The 17,178-nt window shown below is 45.2% G+C and overlaps 1 protein-coding gene and 1 non-coding gene across 2 annotated transcripts in view; one reads left to right on the forward strand and one right to left on the reverse strand.

The window, feature by feature from the left end:
* Positions 1 to 17,178, reverse strand: part of LOC140721546 (NACHT, LRR and PYD domains-containing protein 3-like) — an 817,640-nt gene that overhangs the window by 594,244 nt on the left and 206,218 nt on the right. The gene's annotated exons all lie outside the window — the stretch shown is intronic.
* Positions 8,323 to 8,395, forward strand: trnaa-agc (transfer RNA alanine (anticodon AGC)). The gene has a single exon. It is a non-coding gene; the product is annotated as a tRNA-Ala (tRNA).

Genomic DNA, 17,178 nt, shown 5'->3' on the forward strand with positions numbered 1-17,178 from the left:
GGAGTGGAATTAAACCATTTGTTACACCGAGTGTGCTTCGCCATTCCATCATGGCTGATCCAATTTTCCTTTCAGCTCCAGTCTTCTGTCTTCCAGCCACATCCACTCATGTCCTGAACAATCAGGAATCTGTCACACTGTGCATTAAATATACAGAAACACATTTGTCTGCACTGATGACAGTGGTAAAGAATTCCACTGATTCACCACTCTCTGGCTGAAGGAATTCTTCCTCATCTCTATTTTAAAAGGATTGCCTTCCATAACATCCTCTCCACACCCACTCTATCAAGGCCTTTCACTATTCCATAGTTTTCAATGAGGCTACTCCTAATTTTTCTGAATTCCAGTGAATACAGACCCAAAGCCATCAAACATTTTTCAGACGGCACGCCATCCAATCTTGCAATCACTTTCGTGAAACTGATCTGAGCCATCTCCAGTCAAACAAGGGGCCGGAAAAAGCTCATTACCCTCCAGGTGAGACCCCACCAGTTCTTTATAAAGTGTCCGCATTATCTTCTTGCTTTTATATTCTGGTTCTCTGGAAATCCACGCTGACATTGCACGCCTTCTTCACCGCAGACTCAACCTGCAAATTCCCCTTTATGGACTGCTACACAGGACCTCCCGTGTCCCTTTCCCCCTGAGTTTCTGTTTGTATTTTCCCTCCGTTTAGAAAAGAATCAATGCTTTCATTTCCCCTACCAATGTGCATGACCAGAGACGGTACTAACTTCCATCTGCCATTTCTTTACCCATTCTCTTAATTTATGTCGGTGCTTCTGTAGCCTCTCTACTTACACAAAGCTCCCTGCCCATCCACCTTTCTTCATATCGCCTGCAAACATTGCAAATAAAAGCGATAAATTCCATCATTGAAATCATTGGCATAAAACGTAAGAAGAATCGGTCCCAACATGGAGCCCTGTGGAACCCCACTCTTCACCAGCAACCATCTTTTCGATTATTTGACACTTGTCCCAGGTTTATGGAAACTTAGTCGGCTGTGTACGTTCACGTGCTGATTTAGCTCAGACAATAAAGGCACGTATCAATAAATACAAACTCCTTCTGTACCTAAATGATCATTATTGCTGATGGATAATCCTTGTAACACATTCTTTCAATTGTGACAGCTACATCTGACATCATCCGAAAGTCAGCACGTAGTAGCATTAAACAATGAGGCCGACACAGCAATACTGATGCCAGTCTCCAGAACGCCATGATAGTTTACACGGATAGAGTGGCTGGAAAGTTCACACGAATTGAGAAGTAGGTGTGTGAGGTTTGCTCGTGCCTCAGGGTTTAGCAGCCGGAGCTGAGAGCAAAAGGAAAAAAAACATGCAGCAGCAATAATACCATTGATAATAATTTACCTGTTTACAAACAGGATATAAAATTGTAGCATCATGCATCCCATAGCTATTCGACACTCACTGAGATAATCACAATATAATTTCAGAAGAGCAGAAAGTATGCCGTGAGGGTGTCAAAATATGTAAAGATAACTGATAATAGATTCTGTAATTCTAAATCAAGCCCGAATGAATATGTGAAAGCTTTCATGTGGTTATGTTGACTATAAAAATCATTCAATTCTGCCCCACACTAGAGAAACATGTCATTTGGACTGGACAACCACAGAACATTATACATAATGAAAGGTGCAATAGAGCGAGTAGAGCAGCAAGGTCCGATACTCCCGATGGATGGAAATGAAACAGATAAACACCTGGGATATCAAAATGCAAACGAATTGGATCACAGTGTGATGAATGGAAATAAATCACTTCAGGGCTTAAGAAAATGTGCCAGAAAGAGCTCAATAGTGAAAATATTACAAAGGCAACACACAGTTTGGCTGCAAATACATTATATTTGTTTGTCAAAACCTATCTGGAAAACTGATAAAGAAAAATTACAACTGAAATGAAAATTTTAGAAAACACTACATGCACTTGAGAGCAGGTACCTCGGACAGAGGCGGAAGAGAATTAACAGACGTAATAAGTTTACACACTACCCAGATGAAACTTGAAAGGTAACTTTTCATCAAGGAAGACAAGCTTTAGTAATCAACGCGAACATGTGGAATTCTGATATGGAGACCACACCATTAAACTTAAATGAAAGTACAATATGATAGATAGATAGATAGATAGATAGATAGATAGATAGATAGATAGATAGATAGATAGATAGATAGATAGATAGATAGATAGATAGATAGATAGATAGATAGATAGATAGATAGATAGATAGATAGATAGATAGATACTTTATTCATCCCCATGTGGAAATTCAACCTTTTTTCCAATGTCCCATACACTTGTTGTAGCAAAAGCTAATTACATACAATACTTAACTCAGTAAGAATATGATATGCATCTAAATCACTGACTCAAAAAGCATTAGTAATAGCTTAAAAAAGTTCTTAAATCCTGGCAGTTGAATTGTAAAGCCTTATGGCATTGGGGAGTATTGACGTCTTCATCCTGTCTGAGGAGCATTGCATCGATAGTAACCTGTCGCTGAAACTGCTTCTCTGTCTCTGGATGGTGCTATGTAGAGGATGTTCAGGGTTTTCCATAATTGACCGTAGCCTACTCAGCGCCCTTCGCTCAGCTACCGATGTTAAACTCTCCAGTACTTTGCCCACGACAGAGCCCGCCTTCCTTACCAGCTTATTAAGACGTGAGGCGTCCCTCTTCTTAATGCTTCCTCCCCAACACGCCACTACAAAGAAGAGGGCGCTCTCCACAACTGACCTATAGAACATCTTCAGCATCTCACTGCAGAGACTGAATGACGCCAACCTTCTAAGGAAGTACAGTCGACTCTGTGCCTTCCTGCACAAGGCATCTGTGTTGGCAGTCCAGTCTAGCTTCTCGTCTAACTGTACTCCCAGATACTTGTATCTGGGAATATAGGGAAAATAATAAAATTGTCACTTCAGAACTGAAAGTTATCCGATGGAAGAACATGACCTTCCACGGAGGACATCCCCAAGATCTGAACAGAGTCGATGTCGACAAGGAAACGTCGAAGGTTTGGCTCAGAGTTGGAGTCCTTTTCCCAGGAACGGGGCAACACAAGGTGGTGAACTCTGAACCAATATAAAATACAGAAGAAAAGAACAACAAGTTCCAGCCGACAATGTCACGAGAAAGCAGAAACAATCGATCGCAGCACAGGATCCTGCAGCAGATTAACTCAGTTTGATTACTGATACAGGTGAAATCAGGTGGCAAGCGTCATTCACCAAATTCTTGCTTTAAAATGCTAACTCCTAAAAGGCAGCGTACGTTACTACAAATAGAACCTAATCCAGTTTTAGAGTCGGAGTCCTACAATTACATTAAGGCTGGTCCATTATTACAAATAGGGCCAATACATGACGCCCGTCCGTCAATCACCCCTCGTACCTCATCCTCAGCACGAACACTCCGGTTCCCACCCCCGCCAAATTAGTTTAAACCCTCCCGAACAGCTCTAGCATACATTGTCTAGTATACATTGTCCCAATAGTAATATTCACAACTGGTCTCATCCCAAACACACTATACAGTATTTTTAAACAGTTAGGCCTTCACAGCAATATTTATGTAAGTCTCGAGAAAGCCACAATAATAAACAACTCTAGAATGCTCCTAAAACTCCCCGCAATTAAGAAAATAAGTGCCCTCGGCTGTGGACATGCCGCAAGTTTGACCAGCTTGAGCTGAGAAAAAAAAACTTAAATAGTAATCAGAATGAAAAGCTTCATTATGCGTGTGATAGACGGGGTTGGTAATGCTGATTAACTCCCACTACACAAAACATCTCTCAATGGCGTGTTTCTCACACAACCTCTGAGTTGTCTAGCGCGTCTGAACAAGCCCAACTCCTGACCTTCACATGAGGTTTAACTACTAAGCCCGGCGGAACAATTTCTATGGACAGGATGAGGAGCAAAGGCGGCTCACCATGGCTTCGGACGGATGGGGCTTGTCAGCCGGGGTTGGCACTCATCATGTGATGGAAAATTCTGTACTCAAACCTACGACAAAACCCAGTCCTGGGGAAAGCTTCGGTAGCAAACTACGGGGAAATGTTGGGAACAAACAACTACGTGGCAACAACGTGCTCTGCGTGTCCTGTTGCAATGGCTTTGCATATTGGCATGTGTATCAGGGAGACAACTCGGTCGCATCAGCCATGGTCAACACTGGCCAACGGAGTGAATCATGAACAATGAAAATCAGTAAATAAATAAATAAATAAATAAATAAATAACTATAAGTAGATAGGGAGTCAGATATACAGGGAAATAGATAACTTGATAGATGAATACATCACATCAATATTACGAGAACATGACTTTCAGGGCCATTGAAAGTGTGTCCATGGTTGTGGAATCTGTTCAGTTTTGCGGTGAGTGAAGTAATCCGCGTTGTTTCAGGTGCCTGATGGTCGGAGTGAAGAATTGTTCCAAAACTTGGTCTTGTGTCTCTTTCCGATGGCAGCCGGGATAAAAGAGAATCACCTGGAAGGTGGGCGCTCCTGATTACGCCATCTGCTTCATTGTGACGTCACACGTTGTAGATGTGTCGCTAGTTTCCTGTGTTTTCACCTGTCGGGTGTGTGGGGCTTTTCCTGTGATGGGATGGGATGCATCCACTACCTTGTGCAGGTGTTTCCGTTCTGCGGCATTGGAGTTCCCACACCGGGCCGCCATGCAACCGGATCAATACTGCACTCAGTGCGGAGATTTATAGCGCAGTACAAGCCCAGATTAGCAAACCGATGGCAAACGGCTCCTTATTCTATAACTCAAAATCAAATTTCAACATGCCTTCATTTTCACAATCTTCTGGCGTGTTGGTTCCACCGCATTTGGGTCTGTCGCGGTCTGTTACGGGTCGGGTGCCTGAGAACTGGATGGTTGCTAATGAATTCTGTTACCTGAGAAAGATTCTGGGACTAAGTCCTTGAACATGACGTCAGAAGTGGGAACATTATTAGCAGATTAGCTAAGGGATCGAATATGTAAATATTTGGTTACACCGGGTCTGATTAGGTCTGTGCGTGTTACGTAGTGCCTCACCAATCTTACAAAGTTTTTCGGGGAGGTGACCAGGAAAGCTGATGAAGGAATTGCAGTGGCTCATGTCCGCCTGGACTTTAGAAAAAGCCTTTGTCAATGTCGGGCCTGAGAGGTTGGTCCGGAGTGTTCCGTGTTTTGTCACTGTGAATGCGGTAGTAAATTGGATGCAACATTGGCTTACAGCAGTGGTTCCCTTCCTTGTATCCACGGACCCCTCGGTTAATCGTAGGGCTCCATGCAATAAAAATATTGGAAACCCTGTCCTAGAGGCAGAATCCAGAGGGTGGTAGTAGGTAGTGGCCTCTCTAACTGGAGGCCTGTAGTTACTGGTGTACCGCAGGTGTTGCACTGGGTCCATTGTTGTTTGTTAAAGATATCATTGATCTGACTGAAAATCTGATAAATACACTCTGCAGATTTGCGAATGATACGGATATTGGATGAGTGGTAGACAGCGAGAGTGGCTGATGGTCTTGAATACAGGTCAGTGTGTGGTGTATCTCTTAGGGAGGACAAACCGTGGTAGGACTTACAGTGTAAAAGGTGGGGGGGGGAGGATTGAGTACTGCAGTATAACGGGGGACCTGGGAAGACTGATCCATAATCCCTTGAAGGTGGCGTCGCAGGCAGATAGGGTTGTAAAGAGAACTATAGGCACATCGGCCTTCAGACATCGAAGCGACGAGGACAGGGGCTGTGATGCTATGCTGAAGTTGTATAAGTCGTTGGTAATGCCTAATATCGAGTATTGTATGTGTTCTGGTGTCCAACCTGCATGAAGGATATCAATAATAACTTTGACGGAGTACATAGAAAAATTAGAAGGATGCTGCCGGGACATGAGGAGGGGAGTTGGAGGGAAGGTTTGAGTAGGTTAGGAAGAGGTTCGGGTTCCCTCAAGCGTTGGAGTGAGAGGGAAGGTTTTTAAGAGATGTTCCAATTTATGAAGGGTGTAGATAGCGTAGATACAAGCAGGCGTATTTCACTGAGGTTTGACGAGAGTAGTGAGCTACGGGTGAAAGGTGAAATATATCCGGGCAATATGCGGCGAGACATCTTCTTGAGGCAGCGAGAGTGTGGAACGGGCCTCCAACGGAAATGGCGGATGCAGGACCGATTTCAACATTGAAGAGGAAATTGGATCCGACATGAATGGGAGGGTTATGGACGGCATGGTCCAGGTGCAATGTCCACGGGACTAGGGAGAGGATCAGTTCGGCGCTGGCGGATGAGCAGAAGAGTCTGTTTCAGTGCCGTACTGCTCGATGACTCTGTGACCAAATGCCACTGCGGGATGTTCCCCAGCGGGGTAAGGGTACTCCCGTCAGGGTGGGTGTGGCGAGGCATCAATATGGGACCACTGACCATTTCTCTCATAGTCTGCTGTAGGTAGAAATAATTACCGCACTTTTGTGCAATTCTAGTCAGTCAGTTGAGCAACGATTTGGCAAAACAGCATATTATATTATATTATATTATAAGACTACTGCACAGAGTCTTGCCATCTTCAGAAGTTTTCTGATGACTCTGCCATAGTTGGATGCATCAGCAAGGGAGATGAGGCTGAGTACAGGGCTACGGTGGGAAACTTTGTCACATGGTGTGAACACAATCATCTGCAGCTTAATGTGAAAATGACTCAGGAGCTGGTGGTGGAGCTGAGGAGGGCTAAAGCACCGGTGACCCCTGTTTCCATCCAAGGATTACAAATACCTGGGGATACGAATTGACAATAAACTGGACTGATCAAAGAACACTGAGGCTGTCTACAAGAAGGGTCAGAACAGTCTCTAGTTCCTGAGGAGACTGAGGTCCTTTAACATCTGCCGGACGATGCTGAGGACGTTCTATGAGTCTGTGGTGGCCAGTGCTATCATGTTTGCTGTTGTGTGCTGGGGCAGCAGGCTGAGGGTAGCAGACAGCAACAGAATCAACAAACTTATTCATAAGGCCAGTGATGTTGTAGGGGTTGAACTGATAGCTCGGTTTAATTATCCTGATGCTTTACTGTGTCCGTGTATTTATGCCCCATTACGCAGTTCATCTCTGTTTAGCAGCTTTATACGCACTTTTTCTCTAAATCAATTTCTTTCTGAAATCCAGCTTCGAAAATCATCTAGTAACTCTGTATCATATTTAATATCGTTACTACTACTTATTTGCATAAAAAACTGATGTCGATACAATATTTTCTGTTTTTCTCTGTCTTGTACAGCAGCGGACCATGTCGGTAATGCTGGGGTCATTGGTTTGCATTTCGCGCCGCATACTCGCCAACATCTGTGTTTGCGACTGACTCCGGTAACAGTGCAAACAGTGAGGGTTTGCGCCAGAAATCATTCATGTTAATGTCCAGTAAAAAATAAATCCCCGCAAGCAAAGTGACAGTGAATCGCATGAAAGGTGCGTCATCACAGGGAAGTGACAAGACAGAGACTCCACTCGCAATGTGAGAGTGGAATCAGCGCTGATGAGGTGGACTCACCCACAGGATTACAGACTCCTGTCGTCACCAGCGATGCGCAGATAATGTCCTGTCATTACACGGAGTAGTTTGACAACATCGCATCTGGTGTTGCGATCCCAGCATCGGCCGTCACTTGAGGCTTCATGACAGGTGTTGCGTTCAGTTCAATGAAATCAGGCGTGTTATTTCCCCACTGGCATTACGGTACGTCAGAGCAGAGATATTTTTGCTAGCTAGCGGTAATTAGCACCAGTCACTGTACAAGTTTTTTTCATTATTGGTGACCGATTTTTCTATAAAAGTACGTCATTCTGAGCTTCAGCTACATTGAGGACGGAAACATCCAGACGCGGTGGACTCTCAACAACGTGTGATCCGTGAAGAGTTTTACCCAGTAGGCGCGAAAGAAATTTGCTCTCTGGGCTTTGTTATAACTGTTTGAGTTTATTTACTGGCTATTTACAACTTTTATGACATTTAGAAATTGACAAAATTCCAAGAACAGCCTTGGATTAACAATGTTTCCAGACAGGGCTATTTGTTACACAGTCATTGTAATTGTCGGTATCCCGGGTAAGTACCTTTCGATTACTTATACGGAAGCAGAGACCTCACGCCGCTCTCAGCTACTGATGAGTGAGTGAGTGAGTGAGTGAGTGTGTGTGCCTGTCTGTGAGCTGCTGATTGTGCATCGGTGAACAGTGGCAGGCATGCACTGATGTTTGCCAACGGAGCAAATTATAGGAGCTTATCGCGACGTGCTGGGGAATTAGCTCAAATGGTAGAGCGCTCGCTTAGCATGCGAGAGGTAGCGAGATCGATGCTCGCATTCTCCATTGACATTTTGTGTTCAGAGGATTCGTCGCACCAAATGCCTGAACTTGGAATGCACAAAAGATGCGGTTGGCGCAGAGCGAGCGGGAAGTGTCTCAGTCAAAGGGCCGGGAGAAAATGTCGTAGGTTTGCTGCGTTGAAAGCAGATAGGAGGAAAAGCTGGCTGGCAGCTGGTGTTTCAGTAATGCATGAGCTGCAGGCGACGATTCAGGCAGAAATCAGGTGAGTGGTTAGAAGGACATTGCCCTGGTTACTGGGTGAAAAGAGAAAGCTGAGTAACCTTTGATTTGAACGGGCGAGGACGATCAAAGAGCTGTGTTGGAATCGTAGTGTCCCTAGAATTGTCAGAAGCGCGGTGATAGGCGTCATCCCGTGGCCTGTGGCCCCCAGTGCTGGAAGGACGAGATAGTTGCCATAGGCAGGCTTTTGCCATCGGTCGACAGATGCCAGGCTGAAATCTGCATAATGATTGTCGGTAGGAGCCAACGTGGAGAAACTTGGTGTCGCTTTTCCTTCGATAGCTCAGTTGGTAGAGCGGAGGACTGTAGAGGAAATGGAGTCATCCTTAGGTCGCTGGTTCGATTCCGGCTCCAAGGATCAGGACTTCTTTTACTGCGCCGTCATCAATTCCATACCACAGCCTCGCCATGATTGCAATTCCCCCGCGAACATAGCATTTGTGGAAAAGCAGCTGGAATTTCTTTTATACCATGTTAACATCATTTTGAAATTATGCTAAAATCTTTCGAAGTCTTTGGTAATATAATGATGAATTTAACTGTATTAATGAATATAATCCACAAATGGCTAAACGCTAAACTAAGCACATTTACATTGAAACATTTTAGCTTCAGCGTACGTGCACTGTCATTGTTTCAAGTTACAACACTGTCACAAATGGTCACAATGAAGACAGAATGGAAGTCGGTCGCTCACTGTTCAGAAACCAGCATCGCCGTCCCGTCAGAACATTTCACTGTTGCATCCTCCCTGTCAATTGTGACTGTCTGACAGTGTTTATGTGTGTTGTGTGTTATGTTTTGTCATCGTTTGACTTGCATATTACAGATTTAAAAAAAAACATTACAAATGCACTTTTAAGACCGGGTAACAATGTTCTGCTCAGAGCAATGGTTTGTCCCCGAAGCAGTAAAATAAAACAGAGGGAAGTTTGCTGCGGTGCAAGATCTTGTTTTCAGAATCTGACCTTGCAATCGAATAGTAACTCGGACTTTCGGAAAGAAGCGCAGATGCGCTTCAATTACACTACCCCTCTCCTTGGAGATACCGCGCTTGGAGTTCTGTGAACAGTCTTGGTCGCCCTGTTATAGGAAAGGCAGAAGTCCGCTGAAAAGAGTGCAGACAGTATTCACAAAGATGCTGCAGGGACTCTCGGGATTGAGTTACAGGGAGAGGTTCGGCCGAGTGGCATTTTATTGAGGGGTCGCCCTGTTATAGGAAAGGCAGAAGTCCGCTGAAAAGAGTGCAGACAGTATTCACAAAGATGCTGCAGGGACTCTCGGGATTGAGTTACAGGGAGAGGTTCGGCCGAGTGGCATTTTATTGAGGGGTCGCCCTGTTATAGGAAAGGCAGAAGTCCGCTGAAAAGAGTGCAGACAGTATTCACAAAGATGCTGCAGGGACTCTCGGGGTTGAGTTACAGGGAGAGGTTCGGCCGAGTGGCATTTTATTGAGGGGTCGCCCTGTTATAGGAAAGGCAGAAGTCCGCTGAAAAGAGTGCAGACAGTATTCACAAAGATGCTGCAGGGACTCTCGGGGTTGAGTTACAGGGAGAGGTTCGGCCGAGTGGCATTTTATTGAGGGGTCGCCCTGTTATAGGAAAGGCAGAAGTCCGCTGAAAAGAGTGCAGACAGTATTCACAAAGATGCTGCAGGGACTCTCGGGGTTGAGTTACAGGGAGAGGTTCGGCCGAGTGGCATTTTATTGAGGGGTCGCCCTGTTATAGGAAAGGCAGAAGTCCGCTGAAAAGAGTGCAGACAGTATTCACAAAGATGCTGCAGGGACTCTCGGGGTTGAGTTACAGGGAGAGGTTCGGCCGAGTGGCATTTTATTGAGGGGTCGCCCTGTTATAGGAAAGGCAGAAGTCCGCTGAAAAGAGTGCAGACAGTATTCACAGAGATGCTGCAGTGACTCTCGGGGTTGAGTTACAGGGAGAGGTTCGGCCGAGGGGCATTTTATTGAGGGCAGAAATGTAGCTGGATTCCCAGCGACGTTTCCTCACATAGAAGTTGCTCTGTGTATTGAACAGCCTGAGAAAGGAAATGGGAGCAACAGAGTCGTTAACAATATTTAAAGTACACATGGACAGTTTGACGAATCTGACCCAATCACGGACAACGGTACCAGATGACCATGTCGGTCAGCATGGAGATATTGGGCCAAAGGACTCGTTTCTGTGCTCTATCATTCCTGGACTTCGCTCATCGCTGCTGCACCGGTGAACGTGAAGAGATTAACGTGAGCATGCGCTCCTGTAAAACGCTTTATGCTGCGGTCAGGTGCTCAAACAAACAAAGTATCTTTTTACTTCCACTGATAATGTCCAGCAGAGATTTAATTTCAAGAGAACAATTGACGGCTGTGTTTCTACAAAGAATACGTTTGCATTTCTTTATTCTTATTTTTGGTCTTTTTTGTCTCACTGTAGTTAACCTTGTGGCAATCATCATTCTCAGCCGAGGAAACTGCGGTCTCTCCAAATGTGTCACACGTTCCCAGGTGGCGATGGCTGCGGCGGATCTAATGGTGGTGATTATCGAAGTCCTGTTCTACCAAATAGGTCAAGCAAACAGACTTCACAGATTCCTGGACAACGCTCCGTTCTGCCTTGCCCACTACGTCCTGTGTCACGTGGCCGTTGACTGTTCCGTGTTGTTTACTGTCGCTTTCAATTTCGATCGCTTTGTGGCCATTTGCTCCGCTCAATATAAAACAAATTACTGCATCCCCAAAATTGCGGGTATGGTGATTGGCGCAATATCGATCGGTTTCTTTTTAAAGAACATACCATTTTATGTCATATACATGGAAGGCGTTGTTGGTGAGGGGTATCTGGGTCTGTTTCGATAGGTCCGTACTTCTTTTCTCGGGATCGTTTGAGGGGATTTATTGGGTGGACCGTCTGTTGAATCCGCTACTTCCTTTCTTCCTCATTTTGACCCTCAATGCTCTGACCGTCAGACAGATACTGGCGGCGAGCAGAGTCCGTAGGGGGCTGAAGGGACGGGGAAATTTCGGGAAACAGCGAGATCCGGAGATGGAGAGTAGGAGACAATCCATCATTCTGCTCTTCAGCCTGTCGGCGAGTTTCCTTCTCTGTTGGGCGACAACCACTCTGGTCTTCATTCTCATGAGATGCCTCCACACAAACCTGGAAATGTCTATTCGACTTTTTCAGGCACAGTTTTGGGGTTCTGTGATTCAGAATTTCAGCAGCTGCACAAATACATTTATCTACGGAGTGACCCAGACCAGATTCAGAGAGCAGGTGAAAGCTCTTCTGCTCTCCCCCATTACCTCAGCTTCGAATTTTTTTAGAAGTCTGTACCGCTCAGAAGAACGCGTCAAATAATGTTCCAATATCGGAAGTAATCCCACACTTGATCCACAGGGATGGTAATAAATTAAACTCCCTGAAAACGTTGTTCTCAGTGATTACATTTCTTCCCAGCAGGACTGCATCGCCTTTCATTCAGACTCTCCTTTCCCGTTATTGATTACAGCGTTTGATTACATCCCTCCCGTAGCAATGTATTTTACCTTGCAGGTTAAATCACCCGGATATCTAATATTGAAAACACATATATCCATTCTCGAGGTGTGTATTACCTAAACGTTTGCAGAGTGCTGGACATACAGCGTTCATTCTCTCTCTCTCTCTCTCGATCGGTGTTTTCGCTAAATTGAATGTTCCAGTTTACTGCTATACTGGCATATTTCTGCACGGTTATTGCTTTTGTTTTCTGTCTGGCTGAAGCTCTGTATTTGCAGCATAAATCGAAGCTCACAATATGAATGAGAAATCATTTTGTTCGGCCGAACTTCTCTCCAATTTGACAGCACATCGGGACACATTTCCCATTGGCCTGACAGTATTTCCATACAGTAAATACAGGCTGTCCTTGCTATAGCAGGTTTACAGCACCGGCCCTTCACAGTAATGATATCGAACATGGGGAACGACTAGAAGCAAGTTTAAAGACCTTACGCTTTGTTCCTTACACTCATTCTAAAATGTATACATTCACATTGAGTTCGAGCTATTACTGTCCCGATCATTCAAGCTAATGTCCTGCTTTATATATTTCGGGGTTCTTTGTTTCCTAGGGATGTTGGCCTGTGATGGTATTGAACTGTGACCTCTTTGCAGTGTCACGTGTCGCACGCAACTGGGTTGTAAACAATTGCTGTGAATTGACGGCTCCGAGTCTGTATTCGCGGGGATTCAGAAGAATGAGGCGGGATCTGATTGAAACATTTCGAATGTTGCAATGCCTCGATAGAGTGGATTTGGAAAGGCATTTTCCAGTAGTGGGGGAGATTAGGAGGGGAGGACACAGAATTGGGAGACGTCAATTTAGAACACAGATTAAGAGTTTTTCCTTTAGCCACGCACGTTAAATCTGTGAATCGATTGGCACAGTCGGCGGTGCAGGTCAAGACACTGGATGGATTTAAGCTGGAGTGTTACAGTTTCTTAGTTAATGAGGGCGTCAAAGGTTACGGGCGCGAAGGCAGAAAATTAATTATAAATCGACCATAATGTAATGGCGGAGCGGATTCGACTGGCCGAATGGCCTAATTCTTTTCAAAGGTTTTATGGCCTTATTACATTTATTCTGATTCAAAGACACATCAGACCGGTTTCTCAAGCCTTCAACGCCTGTTCTTAGATTTTAAAATGCAAGTTCAAAGTCAGAATCATCTGGCGACTTTCTGTCTGGTTTTCCTGCTGGACTGAATATATTCGTCATCATTCTCCAATTTCAAAAGAGTGCGATACGTCCGGAAATTCAGACGTCTGTCCTTGTCCCACTAACACGTTGGCAGCCTGTATATTAAAATAAGCACGAACAGTACAGATTATCTAATTAAGAGCGTTGAATTAACTATTTTTGACACTACCTACCCAGGATTAACTCAATATAAAGCTGACGTGCTGATTTTGATCTCTGCCCGGTTTGCAGCATTTAAAGACACTTTCGGGAGAAACGTCCCAATCAGCGGAGCGACTTCATATCTCGATCGAGTCCCCGCCATTGAAATTGCTCCTTCGTCTGATTCGGGATTTCTGGAAACATACTGCGCAATCCCAATTGGTGCATCACTGATAAAGCGTTAAGGCAATGAGAAGTCGTTTTTAATCACTGAAACATCAGAATTGTCTCGAAATTCCTGCACATGTCGTGCCTCTTTGTTTCCGTTACTTTTTCCTAGGGAAAGTTACAGAAAGGGTGGGGCTGCCGTATGTTCAGTTCAGTGATCCCCATTTGAATGTTTTAAACTTGATATGCAGCAAAACCTTGAATTCACTTCTACTCGCAGGTACCGGCAGAGTCTGATTACTGATTTAAAATTCAGACCTATTCCTTTGCGTATTTCGTTCCTGACGTGAGTAATCTGTCTCTGACTGACAAAGTCGTGCCCCGTGTTTTCATTGCTTAGGAAAATAATTCTGAAATGCCGAAGCTACTGGAAGATGCTGGGTCTCCCGCTGTGCCTTTTCTGATTCTACCTGCATGATCAGACGGTAAAATCAGCCGGACACAATCGGTTATGGTGCTGTATAACGGCCCAGTGGGGTTAAATGTCTTTTAGTGAAGAAAGCGCATTCAATGTTACACAATTAGAGCAAAGGATCGTTCAGTGGTGATGCAGCCGCGCTCTCTGAGTTTATCCGTAGGTGTAATGTTCGGAATTAGGGAATGTCAGTGCGATTCCAATAAATGTAAACTCATTTTATTACAGTGTTTTCCGAGATTAAAACGGACGGTAGATAAAACCTGAAGAATGTAGAAGAATAATTAAAAGCAATGGAGATCTGATCTCATAACCGGCATTGTGGACAGAGGAAATGAGTTAAATCCAAATTTTCCGGAGTTGCTCGCTCTCCTGCAGTTCCGTTTCCAGCCCCTCGCTCTCCAATGCCATCGGTTAACCCCTTCACACATTTCCCCTATCGTGTGGAGCAGGATCGCTGACACAGTCGGCAACAGCCACAAATATCAGTTGTAAATGAACGGAATAAATTGCTTGTACATGTCAGTCGGCAGTGAGAGCGGTCTCGTTGTTGTTGGTCAGGAACAGGCCGGACGGTAGTTTTACAAACGTGAACCAAATGAAATGTATAACCGCGTGTCACTATGGGACTAACTTCCCAGACAAAGTGAGAGGCGGGACTTTATTCTATTGATTAGTTTAACCGAATTCAAAGTTCCAGCAACGTTCTTAGGCTATGAATGCATTCCCCACGCTCCATGCTGACTGTATGGCGGGAAAGCATTTCCACCATATTTCACGAATACCGCGGTCAATGGCGATTTCTCGATGTTTATATTCCGTGGAGTGAAGGTTTTAGAAGGAAGTTCGTGCAGCTGATGCACTTCTTGTCGAATTACAGGTTCCACACACAGAATTCTGGAGGAACTCAGCAGGCCAGTCAGCATCTATGGGAAAGAGTACAGTCGACGTTCCGGGCCGGGAGCTCTTGCTGGTCTGCTGAGGAATAAGGCATGAAATGGATGTGATAAAACAATGTCATGTGATCACACTGGACGAAATGGAATGCGTTACTCCACCTATTCCTGTAGGGGGCAGTCACGAGTCATTTATTATTATGAAGCTGCCTGGTTTTCATCTTAGATACTATCTTCAGTCGGACTAATGTGTGCCCGGCAATTTTGCTTCAGTAAGGTCAATCACAGTGTTAATTTTTATTATTTATGTTGTCTTCTTATCGAGACAATCAAACGATAAACTTGCAACATAATTGCTAAGAGTGTTTGCTATCAGTGATACGGGTGATTTGGCGAGAGGGGTTAGATTATCCTTGGAAGACGGGAGGTTGTGATGGAATCTGCCGGGATGATATAGAAGTTTTGAAGGACAGAGTCAAATGCTAAGAACGTTGGCTTTCAGTTATATGGACGATTTGGAGAGTAGAACTTACAATAAATTATCCTTAGAAGAGAGATGATGTGTGGAGTCTGCCGGGATGATTGAGAATTTGGAAGGCAGAGTCAGAGTGGGTGTAAGGACTGTGGACGGTCGATACCAGAAGAATACAGTCAATGTGTCTCGAAGAATCTGACCGGGAGTCAAAACACATTCCACACAGAGGATGGAGATGCGGGGAAGGGGCTCAATTGCATTCACTCGGACAATTGCGATACATTAGAACGAAGTTGTTAAAAATAATCGCTTCTTAGTAACACGGGGGAACCCTTCAGTGAAGCAGAAGATGCGTAAGCTAATGCAATGGGGCAGTTACTGACTCCCAAAAGCTGTTGGATAATCGGGTTGCCATGGAGATTTTATATCGTGCAATAACGGGGAGAGCGACTCTGCAGAATCAAGCCCTGAAATGTTGCTGCTTCTCCGGACCGGTGAAGGATTCACACTGGACTTCCTCAGATGTCAGTAGCATTTCCAAATTTTTATAATCACTAATGGAGAGCGGGAAAACTTTGGGAGGACATAACCGCGAGATACAGGAAGGTTAATGGGAAATATAGCAGGTGAAATAAAATACTGAAGATCGTGACTCCCGATAATAAAACACGCCTCTTGCGCGACAATCTCACACTGACTACGCGTCTCTCCAAGTAGCTACAGATACTGACCTTCGGAATCTCTCAGCCCCCACAGTCACCACAACTCCTCCTCTAACCTCTTCCAATCACCCAGCGCCTTCCGGAGGGGCTGTACCCACATCCCTCCACCAGAGACCGTTCCCACTCAGCTCGCCTGCTCATTAAACACACCTCCCAGTAAACACACGTCTCCTCCAATAACCTGTCCGCATGAGCCCGGTCCTCCTACACAGAAACCCCCCGAGTCCATTCCATCAGCACAGGCCCTTCGCATTGAAATCACCGACACCCACCGCACACGTTTTACACACATCCAAAGAACACACCCCCCCCCTCACTGAACCCTCCCTCTGAATCTTCCTCTTCGCCACCAACACCCGGCAATGTCTCTGATCCTCCCCATCAGCTTGTGCCAGTGGGTGTTCCACCCTCAGAATAATGGGCAGGCTGAGAGGACGGACCCGGACCTAGAGCGAGCCCTTCTGTCCGGGAATCTGTCCTCTTGGAGTGACTATTTAATCCGGGCCGAGTCCGCCCACAATACCCTTCAGCATTCACCGCTGGCTATGACCCCATTCGAATGTCAAATTGAGTTTCTGCCCGCTCAGTCTCCTGTTCAGGAATTAGATGTCGGGGTCCCCTCCGCCGAGTAATTTGTTCAAAGGTGTCTCAAGGACAGAGACTCGGAAAGGAAGTTCAGCCGGGCTGCGGGCCAAGGCCAACAGACACAGGCGGCTTGGCTCCTCTTTCAATATTGACAAGCGGGTCTTTGTTCAAGTAAAGATCGTCCACTCAACCTGGAATGGCGGAAACTAGCCCCTCGCTTTATCCGTCTCTCTAAAGTCATGAGGGAAACTGCCCCGGCAACATACACATCACATCTTCCCCGTTCTCTAAAAATTCATCCCGCCTTACATGTATGGGGATTTAAACTTTTACGTTGTCCCTACTTG

The sequence above is a fragment of the Hemitrygon akajei genome, unplaced genomic scaffold, assembly GCF_048418815.1.
Source record: "Hemitrygon akajei unplaced genomic scaffold, sHemAka1.3 Scf000057, whole genome shotgun sequence".
NCBI lineage: Eukaryota > Metazoa > Chordata > Chondrichthyes > Myliobatiformes > Dasyatidae > Hemitrygon > Hemitrygon akajei.